Here is an 18,130-nt window from a genome sequence, read left to right as displayed (position 1 = left end):
TTCTAGCTAATAAGGCTTTGTCCGCACCTGCAGTAGAAACAAAAATACAAGCAAATACAGTCTACATTGAAGGTTAAATACCAATTACATGTTAGACTTTAAACGTGAGCTCGTACTGAAAAAGTTCTCGTGGCCCAAAAATGTATGTCAACTTAATAGTGCACAGGGTTACAAATACGTGCACATTTCTGCACAAATAGCATAATGGAACTTCTTAAGGAATGAGCAAATTACAAAGGCTACAAAAATATCATTTCATATACATCAACATGAATATGATCTCTTGTTAAACGTATAAATGCTTAAACATTAGTCAACAAATACACTTTATTTCACCAGCTTCACAATGAGACACATCTAAACGTTAACTTTTCCAAAAATATTAATATGTAAATGTTACAAAGACCGTAGTCACATTTCTATTCTCACAGTTTATAAGTCTCATTAGTTTTCACGTGGAGTACTTTAAATATGCAATACCCCATGTTTTCTAATTAAAATTATTCACACAGAATATATTTGAGTGCTGACTGCGCATGATTATGATGCAGTCCTACAGGACCTTAGGATGAGATCAAAATTACGATAGTCCATACTAAAAAAGTGGCTATCATAACATACTGGGCAAGCAGGTGCAGGGGTAGGTTACTAGACCTCACACCGCACTGAGCAAACTTAACGCCGCAGCAGTGATGCGGGTGCCTGCTCCGACCAATGAAGAGCTGTTTTTACTACAGTAGGGCTGGATCATAGGACAACCACAGCTGGTTTACCCTCTACTAGGTATGTATAAAAAGTATCAAACTCACAACTGAGTGATAACAGTGCGGTAATCATTCGATACCGACACCCTCTTTTCGGACCCTTAGTTTGGGTAGGGATACACTCTTCTTTTCCATAGACCTCATCCTCGGTCCTGATGAAACGCCATGGATCCCTCCTGGACCAATAGGGCATGAAACATGTTGACCTAAACTACCTGCATGCATCACTAAATTGGGTCTCCTCATTACTGGGAGCGAACAATTTAGATATTGTTTTTTAACCTTACCAGGGGGACCCTGGAATAAATTGATCTTCGGGTACCTCCGTGGTAATTTTTTACTCACTACCTCACCTGCTCCACACACCTGCACTCACCATCACAGCATTCTACATAAAAGATCTCTGCCAAAGAGCCCTCTCGCGGAGCCTGTGGGGTATTGCAGCACTGACCCTACGACCAACCCCCTCTTCCCACCCCAATGTGCGATCTTTGGTGAATCACTGTCAGGAATAATGTTGCTCCCCCCCCCCCGCCCCCAATGAGCATGAAAGAAATGAAGTGGTCTAGGCTGCGTAGCTCATAACACGTTCAATTGACACCCCCAGAAGGTGCATAAATAAATAAGGTGCTGTCTAGGGGGTTACATTGTGAATTGCAAGCATGTTTCACCGGCCTCACCTAAAGGATGCTGTGTTGAACCGTCCCCGTCCCCCCACCCCCTCTGAATGCATACAATAAATAAGTTACTATTTCGACTGTAGATAATATTCTGCTAACAGTTAAAATTTCCTTGACACGAAACGGGAGCCAATCTCCCACAATCCACACACAGGCCCCTGATTAACTCTCAAACTTGGACTTTTTCGCCTGAAAATGCTCTTTGGAGTTTAGCCAACACTAACAGTCCCAAAAATAAGTACTTCTTGGAGTGGCACCCCAGACTGCATGGTATGCCTCAGCGTGCTTGGCAGCAGTTAGCCAGGGCTATTACAGTCACATAAAGAACAGAAAACGAGGCCCAATATAAGGCACATTTGTAACCGAGGCATGCAATTGTGGGAAGAAATTTCAACTGCGAAAGAATATTCTCGAGTCTAGTTTCTCGCCGAATCCCAGGCATATTTTCCAATGGTATCTACCGTGTACATGCCGCAGAGTTGTGCTTGGTGCAAGCAGAAGCTCGGACATCCGGCTTCATTTTGCTTTCTCGATTATATCGAAAACAACAAGTGCTAACCGGGTCAGAAAATAGACTTGCAGCACAAATGGTCCTCACTTGTCCTTTGGCTCCACCTACAGGGCTTTTAGAATAACGCCGTAGCCTGAGGATTTACACACCTGTTAATTTACAATTGTGTTTTCAAATATTTTGTTTCAAGTTTATTTAATGTTTGATTTATGCCATTGATGGCAAACAAACATACCACATTATTTAAATCATTATGACTTTGTATTGTTACCAGAATCCGTTAAAAACATTTATACACATTTTCAAATTGTTTCCTAGAACCACAGTAGATTTTGTTTAAAAATATCAATAATTAAATATAATTTGACCCAGTTTCATTTTTAACATTTATCTCCTTGCTTCCTTTGAAAGAAAGTTTTACAATTAAATACGAGAAGAGCCTTTCCCACTAGGAATTAACATGTGGATATTTCTTGTATACTATATACATTTTGCAGAAGACAAATCATATGAAATTGACTTACTTGTCCCCTTCAAAGTTTTATTCCATGCATTTCTTGGTACCGACCATTCCAGATTTCGATCTAAGAAGTTCGATTTTTGCTGTATCGTAGATATCGGTTTATTCCCATTTAAATTGCGAGTTATTTCTGTATATCTAAATATTACATTTCCAAAAGAACCACCGAAAGCTGTTTTAATACTCTACCAGAAATTTTAATTCCTTTATATCTTTTTTTAAATTATTTTTGCTAGACCTGATTCTAATCATGCAATGTAAACTGGCGATCAACGTGGTAGGCCCATCCACATTTTACAGATTGAAAATTTGTGTCTTATTTTTTCCCAAGGATTTCACTTCCATATAGCAGGGTATCGCTTCATATGTTACCTTCAGCATCTGTATAGATTTATGTGCTAGTTTGGTGTTTAATTTACTTAATGCACTGGCTATTGTAAATGCACGAGCAGTCAAAATCTCTACATGTTGTTTAAAATTCCTTGAAAATGTGAGATACCCCAATATGTGAAAGTATCACCTTTTTGAGGATTTGGTTGTCCAACCTCCATTTAACTTTACACCAAGTTCTATTTTTTTTAAATAACAATCTTCGATTTCAATATATTTATTCATAGATAATTTTGTAAACAATATTTGTAGAAAGCATCGTGCATCTGTGCAGTCCTATTGGAGTCATATCTAAAAGTCGTGTATCAACTGCTTATAAAATAATTGGAATATGTTTAGTCCCCATTGGGGTGGGGGGGGGGGGACTCTTCATTTAAAGGTATGACGAGACATCGGATTGTAGATTTAAAAAATGCAATGGTGCAAATATGCACCCTGGTCTCAGACCATTCGGGATATTCATTCTTGTTGTTGCTGTACCATCTGCACTGCCCATGCTTCTATTTTTCCATAATCTATTTCGATTTGTTAAAGAAGACGAGGTAGTTAAATTGATTAAAACTGCACACAACCGCCCTCCTTTGTGTTTTGCATATTTCTCTGCCAGAAATTTACGTGCTACACATTCATCTAATGTGGAATGTTTGAGTCTGAACGCTAGTTGAGTGATCAGAAGAATGCCCTTTTTTCTATCAAGTCTTCCAAACGCTGCAGTAGATATTTACTGAAAATCTTCCCAGGTATTTTCATTAGCAGAGTAGAAGTACAAGGCACAGCCTCGACCCTAGCATGGACTCCCTCCATTACAAGAGCACGGCTGAAAGCACTCGAACGTTAAATATACTCACTTGGAACGTGGCAGGCATGCATAAACCCCTACAAAGCTCTACAGCGATTATGCTCTTTGAAGGCGTGGACCTTATTTGTGTGCAAGAAACTTGGGCAACCACATCTAACCCCCTTACATGCTATGCGGAATTCTATAAACCTGCAATCAAAACCAGTCTATTTGGGAGACCTTCTGTGGGCATTTCCTTATACATATAGCATTCCTTGAAGCTGAGCTTTACGGAAATAAAAAAACATCTCCGACATGGCTTTAGCTGGCATTCTGAAAGGACTGAAGTGCGCCGTTGGGCCACTATTTATCCTACTGATCAATATATATTACAACCCCCATGGTCAAGGAGCTAACAACAAGCTAATCGGTCTGATCAAGCAGATCGAAAACTTGATAATACAACATGCATCCCTGGCAATTATCATCCTCGGGGACCTTAACATGCACCACCTTGGGGGACGGAATGCCGACACTAGTACAACTGGGAACACCAGGAGAGTTAACACCCTCCTACAGATGTATAACCTAGAATCAGCGAACTCCCTATCTATACGATCCATGCCGGGCATAGTCCACCCACCAACCTATAACAACCAGACAACCATTGGCTATATCCTATTGAGCCAGCGATTAGGGAAGCTTATGTTAAACTACGAAGTGCTCCCTCGGAGTGAAAGTGACCACGCAGCCCTTGTGCTGATTCTAAAGACTTCAGCAGACAACTAACATATCCTCAGCTACCTCGGGCACTCAAATGGTGAGGAACTGTTCAGACTCATTAGGAGAATCAAATGGGTGAACACCACCATTAATAAATTTGATTCATGGAAATCTACATGGATTAGCTGGGTGACGAGGTCCACCGCACCGGATATTATAGGGGAACGGGAACATCTCGCCCCAGAACTGGCCAGTCTGCTTCATGAAAGCTCCTCCTGTACCAAAACAAGCCCGGGAGCTCACATTCAAGGCCCAATTCTCCAAATCAAACATAGTGCACAGTAATTAAAAAGAAGCCAAAGAACACACAAAATACAAGGAACTGAAGCCTCTAAGAAGCTGCTGCAACTAGCAACAAAGGCCCACAAGCATCTCGTCTGTAATCTAAAACGTGAAGCCACTGAGGGGAAATGGATAGCAATTTTCGACCTGCTTGCACAGAACAAGGACCAACAATTCTGGGGATACTTAAACAACCTAATCCATGGATCCTCTAACAGAGGGAATCCAATACTCACAGGGATCTGGAAGGCACACGTGAAGTCTGTATACATCAACGATCAGAAACTCACACATGTAAAGGGTCAATACATGCAGTGCAATCCAGAAACTGCCAGGTTCAATTGCCCAAGGCCCTCAGTGGAACTCACAACTCCAAGAGTGGCGGCTGTCCGCACTGTCTTAAAAAGGATCCAGAAAAACGGTGCACCAGGCCCCAATGGTTTGCCTGGCTCCCTTTTCAGGGAGGACATCAACTTCTGGTCTACAAATCTTGCTATGTTGTTTGTAGAATGCAGGTTCTTAGTAGAGGTCCCAGACTCTTGGAGGGGCTCACTGCTGCAACCTATTCTCAAAGAAGGGGCATACACAAGTAACATCGTGCAGGAACTAGCCAACTGGGTGGACTCAAAAAGCCTACTGCCATTTCACCAGACCAGGTTTAGACCAGGGGCCTCCACTGTTGACAACATCACAGGCCTGTCATATTTAGCCAAACAAGCAGCTGCCCGCCATTCTCCCCCAGTATTCGCATGCTTTATAGATTGCTCAGCAGCTCTTGATGGGATTGACAGAAACATCCTCTGGCGGAAATTGGTGAGCTGGAACATCTGTCTAAGCCTACTGCGTGCTATCACATCTTTATACTCGAGAACCTGGGTAAGGATAAAACTCTCCATAGAGTCAGGTACGAAAAGTTTTTGCCACTGATCGGGGGTTAAAGCAGGGCGGTGTCTTGTCACCATTACTATTCAACCTGTATACAGCCGACCTGGGCCCGGCACTAAAGGGGGCCACCCTCACCACCCCAAAAATCAGGCGGAAAAACCCACTTAATGCAGTATGCCGACGACCTAGTCCTTCAGGACCACGCAAGAACAGGCCTCCAAAAAGCTCTCATCACCCTAGCCGAATATAACACCAAAAATGTGCTAAAAGCTAACGTGAGCAAATCCAAAACTGTGATCTTTGGAAAATACCCAAAGAAAAAGCTCATTAAGTGGCATTTGGACACTTTGATTTTGGACTGCATGCAATGCTACAAGGCTGTTAGCTCCTGAGGCTTGAGCCGGGAGAAGCGCTGGTTGCACTTTACATTGCGGTACCATTTTATTTATTTTAAAAACGGTTATTACTTCTGCTGCTATTGTATTTGGGACACAGTACCTGTTTTTAATAGTATTGCACCATAATTTACTTGGAACTTGGCATTTCTTGCATATTTGCACAGCCTCTTTACGATTTGCGACGAGGATCAGCAGGGGCCGCCATCTTGGGAGGAGAGGTGGTTGGTGTTACAGAATTTCAGGGCTCTTCCTTACTTAAACACGCATGGCGCGTGCGCGCAGCGCTGTTGGCTCCTGAGGCTTGAGCCGGGAGAAGCGCTGGTTGCACTTTACATTGCGGTACCATTTTATTTATTTTAAAAACTGTTATTACTTCTGCTGCTATTGTATTTGGGACACAGTACCTGTTTTAATAGCATTGCACCATAACTTACTTGGCACTTGGCATTTCTCGCATATTTGCACAGCCTCTTTCCGATATTTGCGACGAGGATCGGCAGGGGCCGCCATCTTGGGAGGAGAGGTGGTTGGTGTTACAGACTTTCAGGGCTCTTCCTTACTTAAACACGCATGGCGCGTGCGCACCGCTGGCGCGCCGAAGGCGCACCTAAGGCAAGCCGTCTGCGCCCGTCCAAGCTCGTGCCGCGCCATGCGCCAAAACCCCTGGCCAATTTCCTCCTGGTGACCTAATCAACTTTAGCTAGTCTAGTGGGCAACTACGAGCTTTGAACAAAGTTCCTAGGCGGCCTGACTGTGCTTGTGTTACACCTGGCTCTGGCTTGGGGTTTACACCTCGGCTGTGCCCGGCCTGCTTCACTCCTTTGCCAGAGTTTGGTTCTGGCAAACCGCTTAGAGAAGTCCGCGAATTTGACTCAAATCTATTTAATGGCAGGACTACGGCTGTGTTTCAATGCCTATTAGTCAATGCACGCTCATTGGTTAAACACAGTGTCGAGTGTGCAACATTAATGGAGGATAACAACATTAAAATAGCTTTCATTACCGAAACTTGGATGGATGAAGCTTCGGGGCTAGACCTCGTGAAAGCCACACCTCCTGGTTTTTCAGCTATACTGCAAACAGACCTTTTAAGAAAGGTGGAGGGCTGGCCGTGATTTACGATAGTTCTATTAAAGCCACTTTTGATACAATTGTCTATTCATGCTTTGAAGCTTTGTCCTTCGCTCTCACCCTCCATCATGGTTACATCTTTAGGGGTTTTTTAATTTATAGACCCCTGGGTCTTAGAAGTCCGTTTTTAGCAGAGGTGGGAGCTGTTCTTAAGGAGGGTTTGTACATGGATTCATTTACCATCCTGGGTGATTTTAATTTCCATCTAGAGATGAACGGTGATAAAGACACTGAAAAACTGCTTGATCTCATGGGTAGTCTAGAGCTAAAACAACTGGTTTGGGCTCCCACTCACCAGGCAGGGCATACCTTGGATGGGATCTTCTCTAATTCCACACAGCTCTCGGTCTCTGACATCTTTCCTTTTGCCTGGTCTGATCACTATGCTATCAGGTTCGAGGCAATCGGCCTGAAAGATCAGGGTAGAGCCCCTGCGGGGGTGAAGCTTAAGGAAATTAGATCCTGGAATAAGGTTGAAGGAAATGCCCTTAGGGATCTTCTACTTACCACACAGAGACCCCTCCCTTCAGAGGTTGAAGAAGCCGCCTCTGTATATACAGCTTGGATTGAGGAGGCCTGCCTTACTCTTGCTCCCTAAAAGGCTACAACCTACAGCCCCATGGTACTCGCCAGAATTGAAATCCCAAAAACTAAAATGTAAACAGTTGGAACGGGCTTGGAGGAAGAGCTATATTTCATCTGCTAAAGATACTTATAAACAAAGTATTTTGTGTTACAAACACTTGCTGACGGAAACTAAGAGATAGTTTTTTTCACACCAGATTAAACTCGCGATTAACTCTACAAAGGAACTCTACAAAATAGTAACTAGGTTAGCGCACCCATTGCCTGTCCTCCTTACGCCTACGAGGGATTTCTGTGAGGAAATTGCTACTTTTTTTTAGACTAAAGTGGCAATAATCTTCAATACCTTTAAAGACCCGGCAAGCTTTAATTCAGGCCCTACGGCCTGTCTGGATCTAAAATCCACTTTGGATATGTTTCCTCCTATAGCGCACCCAGAGACCCTCAATTTTCTGGTAACTGCGAAATTTGGATCACCCTATGATCCGTGCCCAGTGGCAATAGCAAAGTTGGCACCTGAACCCATAGCTTTGACATTGACGGTTCTTTACAATGCTATGTTTTCTTTTGGGCAATTTCCAAAACGATAGAAGGTAGCCTCGGTACTTCCATTGCTGAAGAAACCCAACTTGGATATGAATGATCCTAATAACTTTCGCCCTATTTTGCGCCTTCCCTTACTGGCGAAACTCGTGGAAAAATATTTGAATATTAAGTTGAGTGCCTTACTGCGTGACACCAATGTCCTGGATCCCACCCAATTTGGTTTTAGAGAAGGGTACAGTACCAAGACCGCTCTTCTCAAATCTACAGATGAGATTAGGAGAGGGTTGGACCAAGGTGGCAAGGCAGTTCTGATCCTGCTTGACCTTTCTGCGGCCTTCGACACGGTCCATCATGGAGTCTTAATGGACCGGTTGTCGGCTTGCGGAATACGGAATAAAGCTTGGTCTCTCTTAAAGTCCTTCCTTTCAGACAGACGACAGTCAGTGGCTTTGGGTGACTTCGTCTCGAACCCCTTTTCTCTTCCTTGTGGGGTTCCACAGGGCTCTTCCCTCAGCCCTACGCTTTTTAACGTTTACGTACCTCCTTTGGCCCCTTTGATTTAATCGTTCGGCTTCTGTCTTACATCCTATGCTGATGACACTCAAATAGTAATATCTATGCTACCAGGCCAGGAGAGGGCATCAGGGAAGAGGCTACATGACTGTATGGGGGCAGTAGGAGATTGGATGTCTCAAAACTGTTTAAAGCTCAATGCAAGCAAGACAGAGGTGATGCTATTCGGCAATAATGCCAATATCTGGACGCCTAGTTGGTGGCCTGAGACCATGGGTACTCTTCCAGTCCCCTCAAGAAAAGTAAAAAATCTGGGTGTAGTGCTGGATGAGTGCCTTTCCATGCAAGCTCAGGTGAATGCGGTAGTCTCCACCACCTCTTACATTCTTAGGAGCCTGAGGAAAGTGCTTCCGCTTCTGCCTTCGGATTGTAAATTTACAGTGGTTACAGCTCTGATAATGTCTCGCCTTGACTACTGTAATGGTCTTTATATGAACATGCAGGAGGGTAATCTACATAAACTCCAGATGCTCCAGAACTCAGCAGCCAGGTTGCTTACGGGAACTTCGAGGTCTACCCCGATTTCCGGCGCAATACTAAAATTTCACTGGCTGCCTGTAAAAAAGCGAATCCTCTTCAAAGCCCTTTGTTTAGTTTTCCGCGCTTTGCAGAATACAGGCTTTCTACATCTGAGACAACAATTTCGCTGGTATGTTCCGGCAAGAACTTTGCGCTCCTTGGGAGCAAAACTTATCGTCCTCCCTATTATAATGAAAGCCAGATGGGGCGGGAGAAGTTTTGTAGCAGGGTCGGCTAGGGCCTGGAATGAACTTCCTTTTGATTTGAGGAATTCGAAGGATCTTCTTTCCTTTAGGAAAGCGCTCAAAACATGGTTGTTTTGATTCTCTTGTTGCTGGGTGTTGGGAGAACTACAGCAAGCGCCGGGACACCCTAGGGTAGCTGCGCGCTATAAAAGTTCCACTAACATAACATAACATAACATACCTAGGTGACTGGCTAAGCGAGACTGACTGCCCTTCGATCCATCTACATAAATTGCGGCTGAAAGGAAAGATGGTCACGCATTCCCTCTGCAAGCTACATGCCATGTTAGACAGCCCAACAATTACAGCTATCTGAAGGGTAATGCAGGCCAAACTGCTACCATCACTTTTTTTTTTTTTTTTTTTTTTTTTTTAAAGTTCCAAAACCTTTATTAGCATTTGACACAGTTATACATTTCGCGCCTACAACCGCATGGGCCGGCTCCAGATGACATTTCTCATTACGTTTCATCATCCTGTACACAGCCTTAAAGCCGATAACCCGGAGGTCCGGCGGCAAATCACTGTTGTTCCAATACATCAGTAGTGTTATATACTGTGCCGTGGATCCCGGGCAAGCCATGAAGCAACTCAACCTTCTGGTGTATCTTCTAGGTGCACTACATGGAATTCCTAGGTGCAGACGTCCCGGAGCACAACTCCCCAACACACTCCACAAGCATGACATTCAGTAAGGACAATCATGCAGCTCCCTACTAGGTAAACTCCCCAACTCCAGGGCCACCCTCAGCTGATTCCTGGTGCTCCCCCTCCGTGGAGGCGGTATACGCCGCCAAGTACTCCTTGAACGGGTCCCAAATGTCACTGGCTCTGCTAGTTAATGGTTGCGTCTCAGCGTAGATAGCACTCTGCTCCTGACAGTGTAATAGATCCCCTATCCATTCCTTGAATTTCGGTGCTCTCCCCCTGCCCCAGCGACACGCAATTCTCCGCTTCGCTAATAATAGTGCAACGTTCCCCAGTTTGCGCGTTAACTTAGGTATTGATACCGTGTAGCCCAGCAGCATCACCAGCGGATCTAGTTCCACTACATCTCCCAACATGACCTTCAGTGCCGAATGTACCTGCAGCCAGAAATCCGTCACTCTCGGACACAACCATGCCAAGTGCAGGAAGTCAGCCCCTTCTGCCTTGCACCTCTCGCATCTGTCACTGTCGGAGAGACCAAATTTAAACTTCTTAGCTGGCGTGTAATACATACGTTGTAAAAACTTGTAATGGATAATACGCAGTCTGCTACTGGGGGAGATCTGGGAGGTGAGCTCGCAACAATACGTCCATTGCTTATCTGTGATATCCCTGCCAAGCTCAAGTCTCCATTGCTGGAGTGCCCTACAATTCGAGTTGCCACTGTGTGCCCGAATACTGCCGTATAGTTGGGAGACTAAGTGCCTACCGTCCGAAGACGTAAGCAGCAATTGTAAAGGCCGCACTACTTCCGGTTCCCCCGGAAAACCTGGCAGTATCTTCCGCAGCCCCCGCCGCAGCCGGATATAGTAAAAAACATCCAACGGGGTAGGCTGATAGCCCCCAAATAGTTGTTCTTTCGTTTTGAGCCGTCCGTTAGCAAAGAGATCACCCCAGTGCCGTATTTTTATTTTGGCACACATCCCCTGAAACCCTCCTTCCTGCAGTAACGACAGATCCGGGTGATAAACCAGTGGCAGCGTCGGAGCATACATGAAACTGAGCGCCAGGCGACGTAGTATACGCTGCCATGCATCCACCGTGCACGGCACCGTAGTGTATAGTGTATCAAAGGCGCGACTGGAGCCATGAAGGACACCCGCCAGCGGCAGAGGCCGTGAGAACCAGTCCTCTACCGCCAGCTGTGGCAGGAATGGCGCAGGTGCAAGCCAATGGTATGCAAATTGGGCCTGCGCGCTCAGATAATACGTTAGAAAATCAGGAACATCAAACCCTCCAGATTCGTATGGCCGAGTAATAACCGACCACGCCAATCTAGGCTGCTTGCCAGCCCAGAACAGCCGCAGCAGTTCTGTACGCAATGCGCGAAAGAAGTACGCCCCCGGATAATACGGGATGTTCTGGAAAAAATATAAAAAACGGGGTAATACCACCATCTTGATAAGCGAAGCCCTGCCCGCCATAGAGAGCGGGAGAGACACCCACCGAGTCACATCATCTGTCAGCCGAGTCATGGCCGTACCATAATTCAACCTCAACGTCTCCTCTCGATCCTTAGAGATCTGGACCCCCAGATATCTAAGATCCGATTCACACCATTCCAGCGGGTAGTCCAGAGGAAAGCGCCCCACTGCAGGCGTCAGGGGAAAAAATTGCGACTTTTTCCAGTTTATTTGAATGCCCGACAGTCGTCCAAACACTATAAATTCTCGAAGTAATGGATTAAGGTTAACCTGTGGATCTACCACGTACAACGTCAAGTCGTCAGCATAGAGAGAGACATCTATCTGCCGCTGGTAACATTTGAAAGCACTTTGTTTATGCAGTTGCCGGATACGGCATGCCAGAGGCTCAATCGCGATAGCGAAGAGCAATGGGGAGAGCGGGCACCCCTGCCTGGTACCTCTAGTGAGCAGAAACGACTCAGACACTTCACCATTGATGAGCACTCTCGCCTTCGGAGCCGTATAGAGCAATTTGATCCAGGCGACAAATATTTTGGGAAAGCCCATCCTGTACAAGATGGCAAACAAGTAATTCCACTCAACCGAATCAAATGCCTTGGTGGCATCCAGAAATACCGCCGCCACCGGCAGTTCCGGCGCTATCGTGTTTATCAAGGAGAAGAGCGTACGTAAGTTACAAGCAGTTGAGCGACCCGGGACAAACCCAGATTGATCTGGGAGGGCAATTTTGGTCATAAGCAGGGAAAGTCTAGTGGCCAGTACCTTTGCCAGTATCTTCGCATCACAATTAATTAGTGATAGCGGCCTATATGAATCACACTCTACCGGGTCTTTGCCGGGTTTTAACAGCGAGGTGATCAGTACCTCCCGCATTGTCCCAGGCAGCACGCCTACCTCCAGTGACTCCTCGTACACCTCCCGCAGCACCGGCGCCATGACATCTATATAACTTTTATAGAATTCCGCCGGTAGGCCATCAATCCCCGCCGCCTTACCATTACTCAGGGACATAATTGCTTCCCGTATTTCATCAAGTTCAAATGGGGCCCCAAGGAATTCCCGATGATCATCACTTAACCAGCATAACGCCACATCATCCAGAAAGTCCCCAAATACAACCTCCCCTCCGCTGCGTGCTTCATATAATTCTTCATAATGCGCTGTAAAGTGAGCTAATATGCCATTCGTATCGTGCTGTAGGGTCCCACCCTGCCCTCTGATCTCTAAAACATGCGTGGGTCCCCGGGCATGTCTGGTAATTTCCGCTAAGGCACGCCCTGGCCTTTCTCCTTCACAATAACGACGGGCCTGCCAATATTTGCCTCTAAAGTTGGCCTCCCTATCCGCTTCCTGCTCGTACTGAGTAAGCTTTTCTCGGAATTCCTTATGGACCGGACCCATTGGTTCCTGAGCCATCCTGGCCTCCAGCTCCGCTAGTTCAGCCTCCAACTTGGAGAGCGAACCGCGTAGTGTTTTCAGGACGCCGAAACTTTTCGAGATGTAGTACCCCCGGACCGTCACCTTAAACGACTCCCAAATGGTCTCGACACTGTCCACTGACCCCTTATTGCGGGGAAAAAACTCCGCTATCTCGTCTCCTAATTCTGCCTGAAACACCGGATCCAATAATGCCGTGGGTTGCATACGCCACCTAGGTGCTGACCCACTGAACCCCGGGATCGCCACCTCCACAATTACCGGGCAGTGATCCGAGTACGTCCGTGGTAAGTGAGCCACTCGACCTAAATCAACCGCCAAGCCTGTAGACAGAAAGCAGTAATCCAGCCTGGCCCAAGAGTTAGCGTATGTCGTGAAATGTGTTCCTTCCCGGACCCCAGGGTGCACAAACCTCCAACTGTCCACAAGTCCTCCTTCTACCACTATACCTTCCATGACGTCCCTCGCACCCTTATGGTATTGCGGGCTACCATCCGATCTGTCGAGCCCTGAGGACATTGTGAGATTGAAATCCCCCCCCCATATAACATGCATGGACCCAACGTTCAGTATTTTACCCCAGAGCATGGTAAAGAAGGCAGGCGAATCCACATTCGGCCCATAGCAATTCGCAATTGTGACTGTATCCGTGCCAAGTCTGCCCCACACCAAAACAAACCTCCCTTCCTTATCCGTAAGATCCCCCAGCAGCACAAACGGCACCGTTTTCTTGACCAGTATCGCCGTACCCCTGGCATATCCTGAATACGAGGAGAAACTCCGGACCGCCGCCCATTTACCTGCAAAGGTGTACGTGGCCCGGGGACTAAGATGCGTTTCCTGTAGTAAAGCAATTTGCACCTTATGTTGTTCCAAATAAGCCACCACCCTCCTACATTTCCTGGCGTCATTTAACCTCCGAACATTCCAGGAGGCAACAGTGACACGTGACTTACTCAGCCTACCCGCCATGCGTCGTCAATTTCACAATCATCAAAGCAGCCCTCAGGATCCGTCCACCAGTCACACCCCTGGTATGTGCCATCCAATGTCAGCACCCTTTCCACCCCCGCAGTACGAATATTTAAAAGTGACCCATTCCACAGTGTATTGGAAACCAGCCTATTCACTCCCCCATACACCACCCACCTTCTCCTGGTCCTACGCGCTCTCACCCGTTTTGGAACTTCCAACAGACCAACCATCATAACACCCCTTTCGCCCACCCCCCTCCCACTGAAGCAAACCCCAACCTGCCAGTCCTGTACCCTCCCCTGCCCACCCACAATTGCCCCAAACAGCAAGGCAAGTACATTCCCCAAACTCCCACCATATACTAGGGTATTTCCCGTCAGGAAACAAGTCTAGGTGGCTCCACCAGTTCCTCCCCCAGAAACGCCAGCCCGACCACACAACGTGCAGTCCAGCACAACGAGACGAGGAGGTGGCCGGCGCTAGCACTCATGTCACCCGGGTCTCACAGCAAACTGACCCCTGCCTCCTTCAAAAACAGCTATTAATGTGTCCCAACGTGTGTAGTCTGTGGCGGATTCTCCTGTAGTGTGAGCACCCCTCACCCCCAACAACATCCCTCCGTGCTTGCAGCTATATGGCCCAGCCATCCCCTATCGCAGTGTCTCAGGGCCAGCTACCCCATCATCAGTTCACAGAGACTCCCCTAGCCGCACATGTAGTCCAATATACCATCTATAGGCACCCCACTCACAGTTCGCCGTCCACCAGCTCCTCGCGCACAGGGTTCTCAGCGTTCTCATCTCCATCCTCCGACCTGCGGGAACGCTTGTACTGTTTGATGAAATCCTCCACCATCTGAGGATTTGTGAAGAACTTCTGCCTCCCCTGATATGTGATCCGCAGGCGCGCCGGGTAAAGCAGTGCGTAGTCCAGTTGTAGGTCTCGTAGTTTCGCTTTGACTGCCACAAATTTTCGCCGTTCCTCTTGCACCATTGGTGTGAAGTCCGGGTACAGCGTGAAGGAGTTGCCCTCGTAGGATAATGTACGTGTGCCACGTGCGGCTCTCAAAGCGGCGTCACGGTCGCGATAATTGAGTATCCTGGCGATGATCGGCCTGGGCGCCGTCCCCGGCTTAGGTCTGGGGCCCAAGGCCCGGTGTGCCCTCTCCACAATCAACTGGGGGGAAAACACCTCCGATCCGATCGCCGCCACCAGCATCTTCTCCACGTATTCCTCCATTTTGCCCACATTCGTCGATTCAGGAATTCCTACAATGCGTACGTTGTTACGCCTACTCCTCGCTTCCAAATCCTCATTCTTAGCGGCAATGAGGCGCAGCAGATTGTCCATCCTGGAGAGCTGCGAGGTGTGCCGCGTCACAGTATCTTCAGTGTCCGATATACGCTGTTCCGCCCCCGAGATCCGTTCTTCTTGCGCGTCCAATTTTTGGACCACCGCATCCATTCGGGACGACATTCTGTCCACTTTGTCTGCAATCGTTGCAAACCCTTGGCGCATTTCGCGCAATACATCATGTAGATTGGGCGCCGCATCTGCTGACCCTCCTGCCGTCGCCGGCGGTTCACGTTTCTCCTCCGCTGCCTTGGGCGGCTTCTTGCTAGCCTCAAACGAAAGTTTGGGCTGCTTCGCATCCGTCCTGCCCATGCTGGCCTCCGGACCGTCCCACCCGGCCGCAGCCGCAGACAACCCCCTAGGACCAGCAGCAGCGTCCGCACTCTCTGCGCACTTCCCAGAAGCTGCTGGCTCCCTGCGCTCCACTGTTCCGGGCTGACCGCGTATTCAAGCGCCTTATGGCAGTCCCGCATACACCCGCTCCACCGGCCTCTCACTCCTTTCAATCGTCACGACCATCCGACATCTTACCGGAGCCGCCAGCCACGTGGGGATCAGGTCTCCGTCAAGCGCTACACCCTCGACCTCCTCTTCAGCCCCCGGCAAAGCAGTTCGCACCTCGCAGCTCCTTCTGGGTCACAGCGGTACTCACGGCTCATCCAGGTCTCCCAATTCCAGTGTCCTAGCTCAGGGCCTCCTCACTCCTGCATTCGCAAGCCAGTCCGGATATACGCGGTGTCCGGGAGGGGGGTGCCTCCGCTCCAGCGCAGCCGATATGCCTCAGACAGAGGAGGCAGGAGGGGGGGGGCAGGGGGACCACCACCTCGCACCCCGAGTGAGCCCCGATGCCACTTGGCTCCCTCGCAGCACCCCGTCTCTAAGCCCCAGCCGGGGACACCGAAGTCCGTGCTCGTCCAATCGTCAGAGGGGGGGGGGGGGGGGAATGCACCTCCAGCGATGTCTTCCGCTGATAACACTGCCGTGTTCCGCAGCCTTTGCTTAGCCGCCGCGTCCCCCAGGTGGCCAGGCCAGGTCCCAGCTTCCGCGGCCTGCAGCCGTTAATGCCGCCGCGGTGTTGCCTGCCAGCGCGATCCGGCAGGGCGTCCCAGCCTTGCCACGCCGTCCGCTCGCCTCTGTTAACGGCGCTTCGTTCTCTGGCGCCTGCTGTCCGCTGCTCACCAAACTTGGCCAGTAGTCACCGGACACCTCGCCGCTGCCCCTCGCTGAGTTGCGACCCCCGGGCGACACAATTAAGGAGAAATAAACGGATAAATCGCGCCGTCCAGCGGGAGCCCTACTCGGCAGCCGCCATTCACCAGCGCGCCACCTAGCGTCTCCAACTGCTACCATCACTTAACTATGCACAACAGGCATTTCTGGGAATGCTTGCGGAGGACCTGGAGAAAATTCAATGTGCTGCGTACAAAAAAATATATCGCCAGCCCGCATCCACAAGAAACACCTTGATCCTGCTCGAGTTTGACCTCACCCGACAAAAATTAGAAGAACTCGCTTCCTTAACAAAATACTACCATCTGGCAACTATGGCCTCAGCTAATTCTATGAAGGCTGTCATAAAAACCATCTTTTCAAAACCAAACGATCCCTGGTCTGTTAAACTTTCAGCATCAAAGGACCTACTGCAGCTAGTCATTGAGAATTGGGACCCGAGTATAATTGATTATGCCAGAATCAAATTAACTATATAAAAGTAACTGCGTTTCTGTTGCCACAAACTGGACATAGAATACCTTGCTGCCAGGGACTTTCATGAAACTCTGTGCCTTCCACAAACCATACAAACAACCAAGCACCATCTCATACAGGCCGTGGGGAGCCAGGCAATATATCAGATCTTAGCTACAACACTACACCCGCTTCCCATAAACGAACTATACCCAACCTAGAAAGCGCTTACAGAGATCACAGTGTGCCGACTATGCAACTATAGAAGGGAGTCCCTGGCACATATACTCCTATGCTGCCCAGCTCTGCGGCAAGCATGCCAAATCTATCTTAGGCCCATACTTCTCGCACTGGGCACGCGCACCACAAAGGATGCCATCTGCCAGCTTTACACCTTGGATACAGTGAAGAATGTGGCCAAACAAACCCTTCTCCACAAGGACTACTTTTCTCAGGGACTCAACGAATGAACTATAGTGATATTTTATCTTTATTTGCTAGCCACACAGTCAGCACCGGCTGGGTATATACCCTCTCGCTGATATGATTTTAAAGTCTGATTACGTTTTAATTCATGATATATGCTTTTAACTTTACATTGTAATGATTTTAAGTAATCCCACAATAAAACGTATTCATTCACATTCGGGGTATTTATTCTTGTTGTTGCTCTACCATCTGCACTGCCCATGCTTCCATTTTTTCCATAATCTATTTCAATTTATTAAAGAAGAAGAGGTAGTTACATTGATGAAAACTGCATACAACCGCCCTCCTTTGTATTTTGCATACTTCTCTGCCAGACATTTAGGTGCTGCACATTCATCCAATGGGGAATGGTTGAGTCTTAATGCTAGTTGAGTGAACAGTAGAATGCCCTTTTTTTCTACCAAGTCTTCCAAACTCTGCAGTAGATGTTTACTGAAAATCTTCCCAGATATGTCCATTAGCAGA

This window comes from Triturus cristatus, chromosome 10, assembly GCF_964204655.1.
Source record: "Triturus cristatus chromosome 10, aTriCri1.1, whole genome shotgun sequence".
NCBI classification, from domain to species: Eukaryota; Metazoa; Chordata; class Amphibia; order Caudata; family Salamandridae; genus Triturus; species Triturus cristatus.
The sequence above is the reverse complement of the archived record's forward strand: the minus strand, read 5'-3'. Positions refer to the sequence as shown.